Source organism: Neolamprologus brichardi, unplaced genomic scaffold (genome assembly GCF_056152115.1).
Source record: "Neolamprologus brichardi isolate AB-2024 unplaced genomic scaffold, ASM5615211v1 NODE_ptg000038l+_length_1369362_cov_1, whole genome shotgun sequence".
Classification (NCBI taxonomy): domain Eukaryota; kingdom Metazoa; phylum Chordata; class Actinopteri; order Cichliformes; family Cichlidae; genus Neolamprologus; species Neolamprologus brichardi.
Genome location: NW_028270040.1, coordinates 303315 through 322500, shown reverse-complemented (window position 1 = coordinate 322500; position 19186 = coordinate 303315). Strand labels below are relative to the sequence as shown.

General features: G+C 44.9%; 1 protein-coding gene across 3 annotated transcripts in view; it reads left to right on the top strand.

Moving 5' to 3' along the window:
* The window catches only part of rbfox3a (RNA binding fox-1 homolog 3a), a 497652-nt gene that overhangs the window by 326423 nt on the left and 152043 nt on the right, over positions 1-19186 (top strand). The window lies entirely within an intron of this gene.

Below are 19186 nucleotides of genomic sequence, written 5' to 3'. Positions count from 1 at the left end.
CGCGCTGTAGAGGCGCTGTAGACGCGCTGTAGACGCGCTGTAGAGGCGCTGTAGACGCACTGTAGAGGCGCTGCAGATGCGCTGTAGACACGCTGTAGACACGCTGTAGACACGCTGTAGAGGCGCTGCAGATGCGCTGTAGACACGCTGTAGACACGCTGTAGACACGCTGTAGACACGCTGTAGAGGCGCTGCAGACGCGCTGGAGACACACTGTAGACACGCTGTAGACACAATGTAGAGGCGCTGTAGAGGCGCTGTAGAGGCGCTGTAGAGGCGCTGCAGACGCGCTGTAGACATGCTGTAGAGGCGCTGCAGACGCGCTAAAGACACGCTGTAGACACGCTGTAGACACACTGTAGACACGCTGTAGAGGCGCTGTAGAGGCGCTGTAGAGGCGCTGCAGACGCGCTGCAGACGCGCTGTAGACATGCTGTAGAGGCGCTGCAGACGCGCTAAAGACACGCTGTAGACACGCTGTAAACGCGCTGTAGACGCGCTGTAGACACGCTGTAGATGCGCTGTAGACGCACTGTAGACGCGCTGTAGACAAGCTGTAGACGCGCTGCAGGGACGCTGTAGACAAGCTGTAGACGCGCTGCAGGGACGCTGTAGACGCACTGTAGAGGCGTTGCAGACACGCTGTAGAGGCGCTGCAGATGCGCTGTAGACACGCTGTAGACACACTGTAGAGGCGCTGCAGACGCGCTGTAGACATGCTGTAGACGCGCTGTAGACGCGCTGTAGACACACTGTAGAGGCGCTAAAGACACGCTGTAGACACGCTGTAGACACGCTGTAGACACGCTGTAGACATGCTGTAGACGCGGTGCAGACGCGCTGTAGACGCGCTGTAGACGCGCTTTAGAGGCGCTGCAGACGCGCTGTAGACGCGCTGTAGACGCGCTGTAGACGCGCTGTAGAGGTGCTGTAGATGCGCTGTAGACGCGCTTTAGAGGCGCTGCAGACGCGCTGTAGACGCGCTGTAGAGGTGCTGCAGACGCGCTGCAGACGCACTGTAGACGCACTGTAGAGTCGATGCAGACGTGCTGCAGGAGCGCTGCAGAGACGCTGTAGACACGCTGTAGAGGCGCTGCAGATGCGCTGTAGACACGCTGTAGACACGCTGTAGACACGCTGTAGACACGCTGTAGACGCGCTGTAGAGGCGCTGCAGACGCGCTGGAGACACACTGTAGACACGCTGTAGACACACTGTAGAGGCGCTGTAGAGGCGCTGTAGAGGCGCTGCAGACGCGCTGTAGACATGCTGTAGAGGCGCTGCAGACGCGCTGCAGAGACGCTGTAGAGGCACTGTAGAGGCGCTGCAGAGGCGCTGCAGACGCGCTGCAGACGCGCTGCAGAGACGCTGTAGACACGCTGTAGAGGCGCTGCAGATGCGCTGCAGAGACACTGTAGAGGCTGTAGATGCGCTGTAGACACACTGTAGAGGCGCTGCAGACGCGCTGCAGACGCGCTGTAGAGGCGCTGCAGACGCGCTGCAGACGCGCTGCAGAGACGCTGTAGATACGCTGTAGACGCGCTGTAGAGGTGCTGCAGACGCACTGCAGAGACACTGTAGACGCACTGTAGAGGCGCTGCAGAGGCGCTGCAAACGCGCTGCAGACGCGCTGCAGAGACGCTGTAGACACGCTGTAGAGGCGCTGCAGATGCGCTGCAGAGACACTGTAGAGGCTGTAGATGCGCTGTAGACACACTGTAGAGGCGCTGCAGACGCGCTGCAGACGCGCTGTAGAGGCGCTGCAGACACGCTGCAGACGCGCTGCAGAGACGCTGTAGAGGCGCTGCAGACGCGCTGCAGACGCGCTATAGACGCGCTGTAGAAGGACGGCTAGCGAAAGCATTATGTCAATGAAGGTCCTCACTAAGATAGCTGAACGGGGATGTGTGTGTGTGTGTGTGTGTGTGTGTGTGTGTGTGTGTGTGTGTGTGTGTGTGTGTGTGTGTGTTTGCATGTGTGTTAGGGGATTTTTTTCTAAGAATCCTTATAGCCACAGGAATTAGCTAATAGCAAATCATTATTTGTAGAATACAGGTCGCTCTCAAACACACACACACACACACACACACACACACACACACACACGCATAAACAGTTTGTGATTTTCCAAAATTAAATGATAGTTTGTCACTTTTAAATTGTTTGTGTATTTTTGCAGATGTTTTAGGTTAAAGAAAAAAAGTATTTGAAATTGTAAAAACATAAAATTAGCTCCAAATGCTAAAACGCTGTAACACAAACTGTTAAAACGAAGCTGTTTTTATGTCGTCTGATCTGAAACATGTTGTACATGTACTTTATACTTATGTGGTAAAATCTCGTGTTCAGTTTTTTGAGTTTCGCTTCCTCCCTGTCTCGTCAGATTAGCTTCAGCTGTGTCTCCCTCCTGTTGTCCCTCGTTCTGTGTATATTGTGTGTGTCGTCCTTTGTTCCTCGTCGGGTCGTCTGCTGATCTCTCCTCGTGTTTCCCAAGTTCCTCGTTTCCAGTTCCTGGATTGTTTTTCAGGAAACAATCCAGGAACGAGGTTTCCTTCCCCCATCTCGTTGTGTGTATCTGCTTCAGCTGTGTTCCCATGTGTGTCCACTTCCCCTCATCACCCATGGTGTCAGTGTCCCTTTGTCCCTTATCAGAGCATCTGTTCCTAATGAAGAGCTTTCAGTTAAACCTCCATCTGCCTCCGTGTCCACACTTGGGTCCTCACACTCACTCACTCACATGTACCCAAGGAAAAAACTCCACAGTTGTCAGATTTTGAAGGAAAAGCATCTTGTTTATCTTTAAGGACTGATCCTTGTTTGGTTTTCAATCATTCCTTTGAGGGATGGTTGTGGTATGTAGCACTTTTCTACTTTACCTGAGCACCCAAAGCGCTTTGTTCTGTGTAACAGTCACACACATTAACACTGCCAAAGGATGCTTGGCATAGACATCGACTATATAAATATAATTTATATAAATTTAATTTATAGTTGCATGACCGGTAGCAGCTCAGTGTTGTCTCTGGCAGAGATAATGACTTTCATGTATTCATGCTGGCTCTCGTGTTGTCCTACCGGGCTCCTGGTAAGTGAACACATGCAGAGGAAAGACAGGAAGGAACGACGAGCTGTCAGTTAATAACTTGTTTTTTGGATAATAATGAAAATAATAATGACAACAATAATAACAGGATGGCATGATATCCTTTTTTTATCTTAGTAATAAACAATAAATCACAATTTCAGTATTTCCCTCAATAATCGAAGCACTTTGTGATGCATTTGCTTGATTAGCTCAGTGACATCATTTGGGTTAGGGTCGTCCTTTAAGGTGGAATTACTTTGTAAAGTTTGACTCACTCAAAAAAAGGAAATTGGGTGGTTGTTAAATTTACAAAATTCAAACTTCTAATGTGAACAAAGTAATTTCATGTTTCTGTGGAGAACGTAATTAAATCCTGTAGGATCTGCATGAAATCCAGCAACTTAATTTATTCTTGTTGAGATGACAGGATACAATCTAGTAAGAGTGGTTAGTTGCCTGGACTCACCAAATTCACAAGATCTCACAAGAGTTCAAACCACAGGAAAACCACTGAGGTTAGAAGAGACAGACAACCATACACACACTACGTATATGCCTCAGCTATTTATTATGGTTTTTAAAATTCTATATCAAGCCTTGTAATCATAGTTTCCCTTTGTTTTTGAAGTCCAGACTGACAGCTCGGTGGCACAGGGTTAGCACTGTTGCCTCTCAGCAAGAAGGTCTTGGGTTCAAATCTGCAATCTGGCCAAGTGTGCAGTGGTTTCTCTCTGGGTGCTCTGGTTTCCTGCCACAGTAATTAGGGTTAAGTTAATTGGTGTTTCTAAAATATCTGTGAACATGAGGGCAGATGGTTGTCTGTCTCTCTGTGATAGACTGGTGACCTGTCCAGTGTTCTGACTCCCACCCTGTCACTGGGTTAGGCCCCAGCCTCACTGCAACCCTGGTAAAGATAAGAGGATGGATGGAGTGCAAGTTATTATAGATCCATTAACATTTTATGTTAACCAGACTCTAGACTTTGCTGAACACTCCAACAAAATAAGCTCTTTAAATGAACTTAAAATAAATGGATTTCTATTACGAATAAGCAGGTTTTGTTGCACTAACGTAATTTGCATGGGTTGGATCAAATCAAAATAAGTTGGACTGTAGTAAAACAGTTGATTCATCATTAATTAATCACGTTAGTCCAACTCAAGCACATTAAGTTGGACTAACAGAACTGCATAATGCTAAAATAAAGCAATTTAATTACGTGGAAATTCTTTCCATGATTTTTTTATGTTCATTCAAAGAGGGTTTTTTTTGAGTGCAGTCTTTAATGACTGATCACGTCATGAGTGCTGCGGGCTGCAGAGGTTCAGCTGGAGGTGAGAACATTTTTGTGGCGATGGCTGAAGCCGGAGCCACGGTCGGACTTGAGCTGACTCACAGGTGTGAGAAAGTCAGGTTTGTTCAGATGTTTCATTAAGTGTTTAAAAGCTTAAATGACTGCAGCTTTAACTCTCTTTGGTTTTACAGAGTTTATGTGATCACAGGGTTTGCTTTAGTGTGTCCTTGTGTGTGTGTGTGATCTGCTGGATGAAAGCAGTATGACAGTGTGTGGGTGTGTGTTAGTTAGCTGACTTCTATCAGCATGAACACGAAGCCTCCCTGCTGCTCTCTCTGAGGCTCGGGCTCGCTGCCTGCTCCCTGTGTGTGTCCCAGCTGTGCCAGCTGTTCCCTTTCTCTTCAACAACTGCAACGAGGTGCTGCGCCGCTGCCAGTGGGCATCAGAGCTATGTGCCAAGCCAACACAACACCTCATCACACACACACACACACACTGGTGTAGTGCATGCAATGACTTGCAAATACACAAACTACTTTCATACAAATGGCTCCTCCCTCTCAAGCCTCACCGTTGGCAGCATTAACAGCATGGAGGGATCGACACTGGTTGGTTCTCACGAGGATAGTAGAATGCAGAGCTCGGTCCTCACAAAAATAGCTAAACAGGAACACACACACACACGTTGCAGTTCAGTTGTTGTCTAACTTGAGTTTAACCCTGACACTCAGTCTTTCTTCCAAAATACAAAGAATTGCTCAGTAAACTTAATATAATTCAATGGTGAGGCCATTATTGGCTTCCTCCATAACTCTGTGCAGATCGAGGTAAATTTGAAAAATGACAATAAAATGGAAAACAGCAGACTGCAGCTGGCTGTCACAAGACTGCGGATTAGGACTAACAGAAGTATAGATTAGTTTATTTGAAGACAAAAAACATTCACGTGGTTTAAAAATGTAAGTATGCAAAAATCTAGACTATCCTGATAAAATCACCGCTTCACTTTGCTTTTCAGTTTTTTTGCATTAACATGTGTTAACGGTGAGTGTGAGAGGTGTGCAGAGGACATGGGTATACTGGACAAAGAGTGATGAAGATGGAGCTGCCAGGCAGGAGCAGGAGGGGAAGACCTCAGAGAAAGTGGATGTAGTGAAGAAGGACAGAGAGCAGCAGGTGAATGCAGCAGCTGCAAAAGAAGAAAGTTCATGTTGTTGAAAGAGGAGAAAAGAGTGTTCGTGCTAATAGGTTTGTGAGTCGACTTCAGCAGTCGTGTGAAATATATGATCGCTCTTTTCAGCTGCTACATGCAGCACTGACAACATCAGGCTAAGAAGAAGAGACAGAGAGAAACAGGAGGTGAGAGAGGGGACAGCTGGCTGCACAGAGAGGTTTATTAAGGGGTCAGAGTCAGGTCGTGCAGGTGAGTCGGCGTCGGCGAGGGATTGGCGCTCGGCAGCTCTGAATGCGATCTGATTGGTAGATAAGAGGCTGGGCCAAACACAGATGCTGTGGGGCCTGACAGGCGTCATGTTTCTTTCATGAGTGGGAGCTGCAGAGCTTGACTTTCTCGGGCAGCGTGTTCCTGCAGACAGTAGGACTGATCTGACATCAGCTTGATGTTAAAATAACAGCGGACTGCTCAACATGGAGGCATCACGCCGGATCTCCATGCACACCTGCCCAAAGAGATATGCTGAACATGGACGGTGGACGTTCAGCCGTACGGTTTCAGGTAAACTTTATGTATATTGTGAAACAACACCTGTGTTAAATTTGAATGGCTTCAGTCTGAAGACTGACACAGACGAGGAGATCCAGAGATCTAAAAACACTCTGTGGGGGAAGCAGACCAGACGGCTGGCTTCATGGGAATGAGATGAAAACCATTACATGAAGGAACCTTTAAAATACAAGTGCGTCCATGCTCACAGGTGTACACACAGGGACTCACACACAGAAACTACACCCTTTTTGGCTCCTACCTCAAAGCACACTGTGCTGTTGCTCCTACATGCTGCACAATAATGTTTAATATTTAGTATTTACTGTTATATTTTGTTGGTCTTTGGTTTTTGCCCTTTATCACCGTCCCTCTTCCCCACTCTTTTTCTTTCCCCCAGTCAAGTCTGTCCCGTGTGCAGCAAGTGAAAATAAAATAAACAATAAAAGGTGAATCAAATAGACCATTAAGGCAAGGCTGGGATGGTCCATTTGGTAAAGTAAATCTGTTGGGCATCTTTCTTCACCTTTAGACAATAATTCTGATGCAAAAGAACCAAACGGGACAGGCGGGAAAAAGTGCAGAAGAACTAAGGCCACGTATGTGAGTGGCCTGAAGGATGAGGGTTCCTCAGACTGTGGGCACCAAACACCAGCAGTAGGAGAGCACGCTGTCCACTGAGGAGCAGCAGAAGGGTTAGCTCTTGCTCCAGAAATCCATGATACTGATGTCTGAGCTGTCCATGATGAGGAATCAGGTACTTCAGTGGATAAATCTGGGACTTTTGTTCCTCATGAACAGATTTTCAAACTACTTGGCAACTTCTTAAAACTTTTTTTGCATCTCAAGCTGCTTTCAAATCATATTACCTGCAAAAGAGACTTTCAGCACGTAGTGAAGAAATGTTGTGCTTTATTGCTTTATTGTGTCTTTGTCGTGTATCACTAAGTAAAGCAGATGAGGGCAGAGATGGAGGTTCCTCGTCTCAGCTCACATTTTGTTGCGTATCATTGTTTTCCTGTCTGTCCACAGTCCAATGATTTTAATGGTTAAAGCCTGATAATCAAAAACCTGCATTAACGAGGTTTAACCTCTCGTTGTCTGACACTATTAACACCACCTGTCCCCTGAACACTGGTGCTGCACGTTCTAAACAAACCTTTCCTCTTATTATAAATATCACTCATCAGAAAATCTTTTATGAAAAGTCTTCACTGGGTCAGCAGTCATCTCTTCAAGGCTTCCTACTGAAGTGTTGAGACACATTTAAATAAAAATCATATTATAAGCACTGTTGATTTACATCAGCCTGTTTCAGGTCCAGAAGATTCAATAATAACTACAGTCTGTGGGAGCCAATGAAAAGACAGAACAAACATGTTCAAATGTTCATGACATGCAAGACGACCTTAAAAGTTGCTGGTAGCTGCTGTTTGCCTTTGATCAGCTCAAATTTCATCCTTTTAAAGTCAGTCATTGTGTCTCTGGCCTGTAGAGGCAGCGACTTATAGAGAGGACTGCAGTGTGGACGTGTTGTTGACCATGACTGCAAACACATCACCTCTGCATCATCGCAGTAACCACGAGCTCCTCACTTTGTGCTCAGTTGTTCATTTAACTTTACTGATGTTGTTTAACACTCAGGGTTTGTATTTAATCAGCTTAGAGGCCTTTTTAGTAATAATGAGTTTCTACCCACTGACATGTTTGATGGCTTTCAGTCTGAAACTGATGCAGAAAGTTATGATTTTATATTAACAGCATATTAAAGTTAAAGAGAGCAAACACGTGAAGGTTGAACTTCTGTGAATGTGATATTTGGTCATCAGTGGGTGACTCACACATTGTGACACTGAACATGGACTCGGTTGTGCTTTGAACACACCCTTAGTGCCCTGCCTGAGAGGCGATGGTGGGATGTGGACTGCTGCAGCAGCCGGACGGTGGTGGGACAAAGTGACGCTTTCAGGCAGAAGTACACAAGTGTGGAAAAGTCTGTGGTTGTCCTGATTCCCTGTTTGTGTAGCACAAAGGGGATTCGTGCTCTTCCCGTGTCGTCCTCTCACTGCTCCACCTGCTTACATCCACTCGTTTGACCGTCCGCTCTGTGAAATGTCACTTTCCCATCCCTCCATGTGTTCCCACTCATCCTTCCTGCTGTTAAATGAGTCTATCTGAGGAATCACTGTTCTCTGTCTCATTCCCTTCATTATTTACCGAGGACACAGCTGGAGCAAAGATGCAGTGATGATATCAGGACAAAGACTTTCTGTGCCAGCACGCCTCTCTGTCCTTTCTCTGTCTCTCTTCCACAGCATGTCTTTATCCTGTCTTCCTTCTCTCACCCCAACCAATCACAGCAGATGGCCCCGCCCCTCCCTGAGCCTGGTTCTGCTGGAGGTTTCTTCCTGTTAAAAGGGAGTTTTTCCTTCCCACTGTCGCCAAAGTGCTTGCTCATAGGGGGTCATATGATTGTTGGGCTTTTCTCTGTATCTATGAAGCGCCTTGAGGCGACTTTTGTTGTGATTTGGCGCTATATAAATAAAATTGAATTGAATTGAATTGAACTTTCTGATTGGGCCTTTCTCATATTTCCTCTCGTCTCACAGTTTCTGTTGCTCTGTTGCTTCAGCTCGTTTCTTCTTGTTGCTGTCCTGCTGTCTCCGTTCTTGAGTCTTCACAGAATGATCTAGTTTGCTGGTTTGATACTCTCAAAGACAAATCACTGAGAACAAAAGAGGACTGTGTCTTTGCTGTTTGTTTTTGTGCTTTATATATTTCTCTCTCTGCTTTCAGCAGCTCACCAGCACTACAGAGCATCTCTGAAATGCCTGCTGCTGACATGGCTAAAACACGCGGCCTGTGGGAAATGTAGTTTCCATCCACTCGCCTCATTTCCCAAGATGCTTCAGGCCGGTGGTTCAATAAATCAGATGCACTCGTTTCACAGAAATGCAAATGTTGGTGCCAGTGCAGTTAAATTCTCCCAGAGATATATTACTGCCTCTCGCTGTGTGTGTGTGTGTGTGTGTGTGTGTGTGTGTGTGTGTGTGTGTGTGTGTGTGTGTGTGTGTGATATATTGCAGCCAGCCACAGGGAGTGCTAAACCTGAACGGGCTGGATTGAGAATTGCACTTGTGTGACGTCAGCTCTACAGAGGCGCTGGACTGCGTCCTGAGGACCGATTTTGTTTCAGAGAAACGGACTGAAGCATTTCAGCCATTCTCTTCTTCTCTGCAGCAAAAGATTGTTTTCTTAAAAAAGCTTCTCTGTGTGTGAATGACTGCTGTGGATCCAGACGCACATGCAGCGAGTGAAAGACTGGAGCGATGACGATGTGACGTCTGCTGTGGCCTGTGAACAGGTTTGCTGAACATCCGAGGCTCCATCCCTCCACTGTCCACCGGAGAGTTTAGACCCCTTACGGCCCACAGCCTGTGTCTGGGGCGGCCCTCCTACGTGGAGCCCTGTGTCAGTGTGGATGAGATACTGCCGTGTCAGGCCCTCCATTACACCTCACATGAAATGACAGGACAGAAGAGGAGGGAGAGTGATGAAGAAGTGGAGTTTATTGATTCTTAACACAATCTGATCAGGACCAAAGAACTTCCAGGTCAACACTCACAGGTGTCAGAGACAGCAGGATGTTATCAGCAACTGGTCAAAGGTTTATAACAGTAACACACACACACACACACACACACACACACACACACTGACATACAATGGTTCAAAAACATGAAGGAAAGAGATGTAAACAAAGTCACGGTCTCTCAGCTGTACTCGGGAGTTTTAAATGTTTGTAAAGTGCAGTGTCATGGTGACGTGCTGTTTCCTCAGCCTCAGGCTTGCTGGTCCAACACACAATAAAGCTGCTCGATGTTCGTGTTGTTACACTTTCAGATCAAACTATTGACAGAAGTTACTGTTTCAATTGTCTTGATTGTCTCAATCATCCAGGTAAGTAAATCTCCAAAAGTTGGGAGCTGATTTCCTTAATCCTGATTCATTATAACAGTCATTATGCACATGTATGTTTATAAGATGGAAACCTGCAGTCAGCTGAGACTGAAGACGTCACCTGATGATGATGAAACGTTTCTCCCACGAAACGTCCAGATGAACAGAAGCAACTTTTGGAGACACTGTTTCAATCGTTGTCTGTCTGAGCTCAGCATGTGGAGCATGTTTTTGTGAGGGGCCTGCTGCTGCTTCTGAAATGAAGGGCCATGTGTTGGATGGTGTTGTGCTGGGTCTTTCTGTGGATGCAGGGTCACATCAGCTTCTCTCCTTTCAGCTTCTCTCCCTGCTGTCTTTTGATTCTTTGCTTTCTTAGCGATAGACCAGTGAGCAAATGTTTGAGAGCTGAATAGATGGACGAGCCGTGCGGCTTGGATTTGCTGTTAGCCTGACAAATATGGTTTTATGGGATTTGCAAATGATTGCATTTTTTTTTTTTACGGTGGCACGGTGGTTAGCACTGTTGCCGCACAGCAAGAAGGTCCTGAGTTCAATTCCACCATCAGGTCTTTCTGTGTGGAGTTTGCATGTTCTCCCCGTGTTTGCGTGGGTTCCCTCCGGGTACTCCGGCTTCCTCCCACCGTCCAAAGACATGCAGCTTGTGGGGATAGGTTAATCTTTTAATCCAAATTGCCCATAGGTGTGGATGTGCGAGTGAATGGTTGTCTGTCTCTGTGTGTAACAGACTGGCGACCTGTCCAGGGTGTACCCCGCCTCTCGCCCTATGACAGCTGGGATAGGCTCCAGCGCCCCCCGCGACCCTGAAAAGGACAAGCGGAAGCGAATGGATGGATTGATGCATTATTTTTTATTTACATTTTAAAGTGTGTGTGTGTGTGTGTGTGTGTGTGTGTGTGTGTGTATATCAACTTTTTGAATTAGGGTTGTTTCATGTCACATTTATTTATGTAAGGTCTGGTGGTCATTGCATACTTTTACTGCCAACACACACGTGTATATGACAATGAATAAATGTGCTTTGCTAAAAAGTGTGTTTATCCCAGACTGACTCATCACTTCATCAGCACACTGCTTTTATTCAGGCCCACCCACACCATTCTGCTGGCACATGTACTCATCGAGCACCAACTGTGAATTAATCCAAATTCAAAAATAGCCCCAAAGAAATTCTGTGGTTTGAGTACTTGCTAAAAATCTACCATATCAAGTGCCATGAACAATGTGTATGCAATATATCTATATCTATATATACATATATACATATATACATTTACTCATATATACATATATATGTATATATGAGTAAATGTGGTTATCCCAGCTGGACTTTTGTCAAAGCTGGGAAGGCTCCTAAAGAAAGCTCCAGCCGATCCAGGAGAGAAGGACAACCACTGCCCAAGCGAAAACCTTTAGATTCAAGATTCAAGATTCAGGAACTTTATTGTCAGTACAACAATATACACAGTATACAGCGTACCAAAACACTGTTTCACCCCAAGCCCCCCATGGTGCATTTATAAGAATATAAAAGATATATCTCCAAGAGGAATTACAAATAAATAACAACTTGCTAAATTTGGTTAAAATTAAGAGATAAAAAGTTACTAATTAGTAACTATACAATTCTATACAATACTATAATAATAACTATACAATACGAAGTGGATTGTGCAGTAGGTGCTGAATACCAGGTTCAAGTTATGGTCAGGATATTGTAGACAAGACAGGACGAAGACATGTGCAAGATGCAAAATGTGCAAATATAGTATGATTTAGATGTGTGTGTAGATGTGACTGAGTGTGCAAATAAACACATTGTTCCCAGCTCCAGTTTTTAGAAGATTTGTGGAATTTCGTGTTGTTTTTGAGCCTTTTGCTGAGTGTTGGTGGCTCAGGTGGTCGAGCAGATCAGCTACTGACTGGAAGGTCGGTGGTTTGATCTTTGGCTTCCCCAGTCTACATGCCAAATATCCTTGGGCAAGATGCTAACCCCAAGTTGCCCTCCGATGCGTTTGTCGGAGTGTGAATGTAGATTAGTTTGCACTTGTGTTTAGAAGTGCTTGTGTGAATGTAGCATGTTGTACAGAGAGCTTTGAGTAGTCCGGGAGAGTAGAGAAGCGCTATATAAGAATCAGTCCATTTATTGTAGGTCTTTGTAAAGGTGTATGTGTACATCAGCCCTTTGGTGAAGAAGCTGTTGCAGTGTCTGGCCGTTAAGTTTTGATGCTGCAAAACCGTCTGCCAGATGGAAGGAGGGAGAACAGTGCATGTGAGGGGTGGAGAGTGTCCTTCACTGTGCTGTTTGCACGTCGGATGATGTGCTTGTGGTAGAGTTGGGACATGGGTGGGAGAGGGCCTCCAACCATCTGCTGTCCTCACTATCCGCTGCAGAGACTTCTTCTCCGTACCAGAGAGTGATGTAGCAGCAGAGGATGCTCTCAGTGGTTAACTGGTAAAATGATGGGAGGAGGGAGACTGGCCTTCTTCAGTTTCCTAAGAAAGTGAAGATGTTGTTGGGCTTTCTTCATGATGGTGTTCAGGTTCCAGGAGAGGTCAGCTGATATGTGCACACCCAGGAACTTCACACTGTTGACCAGTGTTGGTCAAGTTACTTGAAAAAAGTAATCAGTGACTAATTACTGATTACCTCCCCCAAAAAGTAATCCCGTTACTTTACTGATTACTTATTTTCAAAAGTAATTAATTACTTATTTACTTAGTTACTTAGTTACTTTTTAAAAACACAATTTACAACCTGAATAGGAGATAAAGATCTTTCAGCCCAATTCTACTTTTTCTGCATAATCATCATACAAAATGTAATCAAATGGAAAAGTCTCTTTTTAAAACTTGTTTTATTCGTTTTAATCTTTTAACTTTATGCATCAAGCAAACATTTAATTATCTGCAACATTCTCTGACTGGAAGAAATTAGTTTAACATTTAAACCTATTTTCTGCACATTCCAGCACATAAAATAAAATATTTTGTGTGTTTACACTCAGTCTTTCAAATAGGTGCAAGTAAAACACAGCAGAAAATAAATAAAGTCAAAGTCCTGTTGCTCTATTTTCACCTGTAAAGCAGGAGTGGGGTAGGCGGAGGGTTACCCTGGTGCAGGTGTGCTGCGGTCAGTGGAAGAATCCGCGAGTTTCTCTGTGAGTTTCCCATTACTTCGTAGCTACTTGGTGCTTGTTTGGAAGTTTAGGGGTTTTTTTGCTGTAAAAAGAAGTTTTCTTCCCACGCACAACGGACACTAATGTTTTTGTCACTTTTTATGGAATCAAACTCAAAGTAAGGTCAGTACTTCCACGCTTTAAACGCTGCACGCTCATACTCTCTCTGCACTCGATATATGATCCATTGTTGATCTGCACACAGCTGTTGTCACGAACGTCGCACTCGCTTACGTCACTGTCATGAGACACTCGCGAAAAAATCACGCAGCAAGTAACGCAGCGTTCCTACGGGAAAGTAACGGTAATCTAATTACCGTTTTTGCAATAGTAATCCCTTACTTTATTCGTTACTTGAAAAAAGTAATCGGATTACAGTAACACGTTACTTGTAACGCGTTACTTCTCTGCTGTTGACCATCTCAGCAGCAGACCCGTTGATGTGGGCTGTGGGTCGTTGAGCTCTTCCTGACGTTAACAACCATCTCTCTAGAACATTTAGAGGCAGGTTGTTGTTCTCACTCCAGTCCACCAGGAGTTGTTCCTCCTCTCTGTACTCAGACTCATTGTTGCTGGTGATGAGACCCACCACTGCTGTGTCATCTGCAAACCTGATGATGTGATTTGAGCTTACGTCATGTGTTAGCAGTGGACAGCATCACTCCTGTTTTTTCTCTCTGCCACTCCTCTGAGTGGACTAGGTCTAAAATTATAACTTACCTTCACTTTTTTATTTACCTTAATAACTTTGTTATTTAGTGAGTTTTGTAGTGGATGAAAAATAAATATAGCAGCAAAATATGAAGAAGCTGCTGTTTGCTGTCCCTCTCTGAGGGCCCATAAATTAGGAAGATAGAGAGGGAACAGAGTGGGGCATATCCATATTTTAGTGTTGCTCATTATTCATCCATTAGCTCTTTTTTTTTCAGGGAAAGACTGCGTTTAAACCAAATATCCTCCTCACAGCTGAGCTATAAATTACATGCAGTCAGCTCTATGACTCGTATACGGGTGTTAACGACATGCTTGTTTTCATCTGTAACTGAAGGATTATTCCACCGTACACTGATGTCTTCTTTTCAGCCATTAAACTGTAAGATGTATGTGGGTACAGCCCATCGTTTGTTACAGCAGTTTAAACCATGATGAAATACTGATAACAGCATGCTGCATATGAACATTATACTAACAACACTAGTGCTAATAATAATACATAAAATAATAATAGTAGGACTAAACATCGACTTTCTAATACACGTAATAGTGTTAATATTAGATAATGCCAGATCAGGACAGACAATTCAATTCAATTCAATTCAATTCAATTTTATTTATATAGCGCCAAATCACAACAAATGTCGCCTCAAGGCGCTTCATAGATACAGAGAAAAGCCCAACAATCATATGACCCCCTATGAGCAAGCACTTTGGCGACAGTGGGAAGGAAAAACTCCCTTTTAACAGGAAGAAACCTCCGGCAGAACCAGTCTCAGGGAGGGGCGGCCATCTGCTGTGATTGGTTGGGGTGAGAGAAGGAAGACAGGATAAAAGACATGCTGTGGAAGAGAGACAGAGGTTAATAACAGATATGATTCAACACAGAGAGGTCTGTTAATACATAGTGAGTGAGAAAGGTGACTGGAAAGGAAAAACTCAATGCATCATGGGAATCCCCCGGCAGCCTACATCTATTGCAGCATAACTAAGAGAGGATTCAGGGTCACCTGGTCCAGCCCTAACTATATGCTTTAGCAAAAAGGAAAGTTTGAAGCCTAATCTTGAAAGTAGAGATAGTGTCTGTCTCCCGAATCCAAACTGGAAGCTGGTTCCACAGAAGAGGGGCCTGAAAACTGAAGGCTCTCCCTCCCATTCTACTTTTAAATACTCTAGGAACAACAAGTAGGCCTGCAGAGCGGGAGCGAAGTGCTCTAATAGGGTGATATGGTACTACAAGGTCATTAAGATAAGATGGGGCCTGATTATTTAAGACCTTGTATGTGAGGAGCAGGATTTTGAATTCAATTCTGGATTTAACAGGAAGCCAAAACAGGAGAAATATGCTCTCTCTTTCTAGTCCCTGTCAGTACTCTTGCTGCAGCATTTTGGATTAACTGAAGGCTTTTCAGTGAGTTTTTAGGACATCCTGATAATAATGAATTACAGTCGTCCAGCCTGGAAGTAATAAATGCATGAACTAGTTTTTCAGCGTCACTCTGAGACAGGATATTTCTAATTTTAGAGATGTTGCACAAATGGAAGAAAGCAGTCTTACATATTTGTTTAATATGTGCGTTGAAGGACATGTCCTGGTCAAAAATGACTCCAAGGTTCCTCACAGTGTTACTGGAGGCCAAGGTAATGCCATCCAGAGTAAGAATCTGGTTAGATACCATATTTCTAAGCTTTTCAGCGCCGAGTACAATGACCTCAGTTTTATCTGAGTTAAGAAGCAGAAAGTTAGTGGCCATCCAGGTCTTTATGTCTTTAAGACATTCCTGCAGTTTAACTAATTGGTGTGTGTTATCTGGCTTCATGGACAGATAGAGCTGGGTGTCATCTGCATAGCAGTGTAAATGTATGCTATGTCTTCTAATGATGCTGCCTAGAGGAAGCATGTATAATGTAAACAGAATTGGTCCTAGCACTGAACCCTGTGGAACTCCATAATTAACCTCAGTGTGTGAAGAGGACTCTCCATTTACATGCACAAATTGGAGTCTATTAGATAGATATGATACAAACCACTGCAGTGCAATACCTGTAATACCTACAGCATGTTCTAATCGCTCTAATAGGATAATAGACAGGAGCCTTGGGTGACCCACAGCTGTACTGAAAGCCTGCAGCTCAGCGGCTGTAGCTCAGCGGCTGTAGCTCAGCGGCTGTAGCTCAGCGGCTGTAGCTCAGCGGCTGTAGCTCAGCGGCGGCTGCAGCTCAGCGGCGGCTGCAGCTCAGCGGTGGCTGCAGCTCAGCGGCTGCAGCTCAGCGGCGGCTGTAGCTCAGCGGCGGCTTCAGCTCAGCGGCGGCTGCAGCTCAGCGGGTAGAGCAGCTACTGATCGGAACGCTGGTGGTTTGATCCCACATCGTTATCCTTGGAGATGCTAAGTTGCTCTACGATGCATCCATTGGAGCATTCAGCTTCAGCGTTAAAGGCGCTTTATGATTTAAGGTAGACCCTTCAATAAAACATATGAATGAATGTTAGAAACATTTGTATGAAGTGCTTTGTTGCTCCTGTAGAGCAGAAACTATATATAAGTGCAACAGTTGCTTAAGTATCATTGTCGTGTTTGAAGCTTCTTACTTTAACAGTATCATTTATAGCTTTTATAATGAGGGGCCAGGATATAAAGTGGGCCAGGATGTAAGTTTGCATCTAACCTGAGAGAAACGAGCATGAAGGGAGTTACAGCGTTTCTATCAGCTCAACAACCATCAACAGTCACACAAACTGTTTGTGTGCAGTTTGTCTCACAGTGTGTTGCAGAGCTAACTTCACTCAGAGATGGAGGAAGATGAGAAAGACAGGAGAGCAAGAAGAGAGCTTAGATTTAAAGGGAAGGATGCTCACTTTGATTAAGTGCAGACTTAAAGATTACATGCAGTACTAGGGATGGGTATCGTTTAGGTTTTATCCGATACCGGTGCCAAACTGGTACTTTTGAAACGGTGCCGGTGCTTAAACGGTGCTCAAACCGGTGCTTAAAGAATGGAGAACACAAACTTTGTCCAAAAACCTCTCATGTTCAGCTGTTTTTTTGTAAAAAGATAACAATGTTAGCCTTTTCTACAGCTATGGGGCATATATGGTATCACTCTTGGCTGGAAGCAGCTTAAACAATGGAAAAAACACAAACTTTGTCCAAAAACCTCTCATGTTTAACTGTTTCCCACTTTTTCTTTGGTCATTTCAGCCTTTTTGGCCAGGGTGAAGGGAGTATCTGCCATCAAACAAGAAGACAGCCGCATGTAGCTATGATGGTGTTTGCTAGTTCACCTTACATGCATTAATGTAATAACGTGGTTAGCCTACTCAACGTAAATTACACACGAACAACATTAAGCTACTCACGCAGAGAAGAACGGCTGCTGCTGCATCATCATCCTCATCATTTCTGCTACACTGGCAGGGCTAGGGGCCAGGACTCTCCTCTTCGGGTTTTTGGGGGATGTTGCTAACTCCGGGTCGATAACAGGCACCACACCCGCAGTAGATGTGCTCGGTGTGAGGTCTCGAAGCAAGCTATCAAATACGGCACATTTCTCTGCTTTTAAAAAAACGCTATGCGTCGCCAGGTGTTTCATCAGATTTGAGGTGTTACCTCCTTTGACAGTATCACAGTATCAGCTTAAAGCACTTGTTGCAGCTGCTGAGTTTGCATCTTTTGCTGTGAAGTACAGCCAGACTTTGACCGCTTCGCCTTGGGCATTTTTAATCTGTAGCTCTGCTCTAAAAGAACGTACGTACCTGGACCCGCCTACTATCCTCGGAAACGTAAAATGATTGGCTGGAATCTAAAGTGTATCACAGCTCAGGAAAAATAAAGCACTGAAATAAAGCACTGCTTTTCGGTCTGGTTACTACCGTTTATGACAGAACCGGCACCGGATACCGGTACCCATCCCTATGCAGTACAATCATCTTTGACTTATGATTATTTTCCCAACAGCTGAAACACTCTGGTAGTATTCATGTTTACCTTTCTGTCTAAGCTTCAGGGACCAGGAAGTAACTCAAGTCTTTCATTAGGCCATAGTGTAAATGATTGCATAGACCTGTGTTGTATTGTTTGTTGTGGTATGTGTGGCTGCTGCTCTGGTTTGAGTAAGAGGAGGCTGAGGGTGGAGCTGCTGTGGCCACACAGGAGGGATGCAGCTGTTGTCTCTGTGGTTTTCACCTTTCAAGTATACGATGGTTCATTCCCTTACTTTGTAAGTCGAGCTGGCTCTGCTTTGGTCAGTTTGCTGAGTTATTTTCTTAAGTGATTGTTTGAGTAGAATTTTGTTGAGGAGGCCTCCTCTATGTTCTCAGCTTTTCCTGTTTAGGTGAGGAGGCAAAGCCACAATACCTCTTCAGTTCTTTAACTTTTACAGGAGTATTTTTTAACAAAAGTATTTGTACTTGTACGAAAGAAAGTCTACTTTGCCACCTCTGACCGTGACAGACAGACGACTGCAGCGTGTTTGTCAGGCAGTAATCCTTCAGCGGTGACATTTCCTGAAGACTCTCAGTAGAAACAGCCAGGTGATCCTCACTGGGCAGCCATGTCTGTGATATACAGACGACTGCATCGTCCTCTCTCAGATTCAGTCTGTACGCAGTCTCAGAAGGAGATGTTTCATCAGTGCTGTTAGGTGGACTCTGGCCAGTAGTTGTTCAGCTCAGCTGGTACGGAGGTGCTGAGGCTGTGTGGTGAAGGAGACAGCAGGAGGCCTCTGAACGAAACCTGTTCAGCAGCTTCACAGCCTCATCAGTCCTAACAGCTCTGTTTGTACTTTGGTGTTAGCACCACTCACAGTACGGTTTGTTCTGCCAGCGTGTGGGCAGGACATGCAGGTCCATGTTCATGCATGCAGGAGCTGCAGTGCTGCATTGAGTGGTCGCACTGCTGAGATACTGTGTGTGTGTGTGTGTGTGTGTGTGTGTGTGTGTGTGTGTGTGTGTGTGTGTGTGTGTGTGTGCGTTTGTCTGTGTGTGTGTGTGTGTGTGTGTGTGTGTGTGTGTTTGTGTGTGTGTGTGTGTTTGTGTGTGTGTGTGTATGTGTGTGTGTGTGTTTGTCTGTGTGTGTGTGTGTGTGTGTGTGTGTGTGTGTGTGTGTGTTTGTCTGTGTGTGTGTGTGTGTGTGTGTGTGTGTGTGTGTTTGTCTGTGTGTGTGTGTGTGTGTGTGTGTGTGTGTGTGTGTGTGTGTGAGGAGAGCTGGTCATGG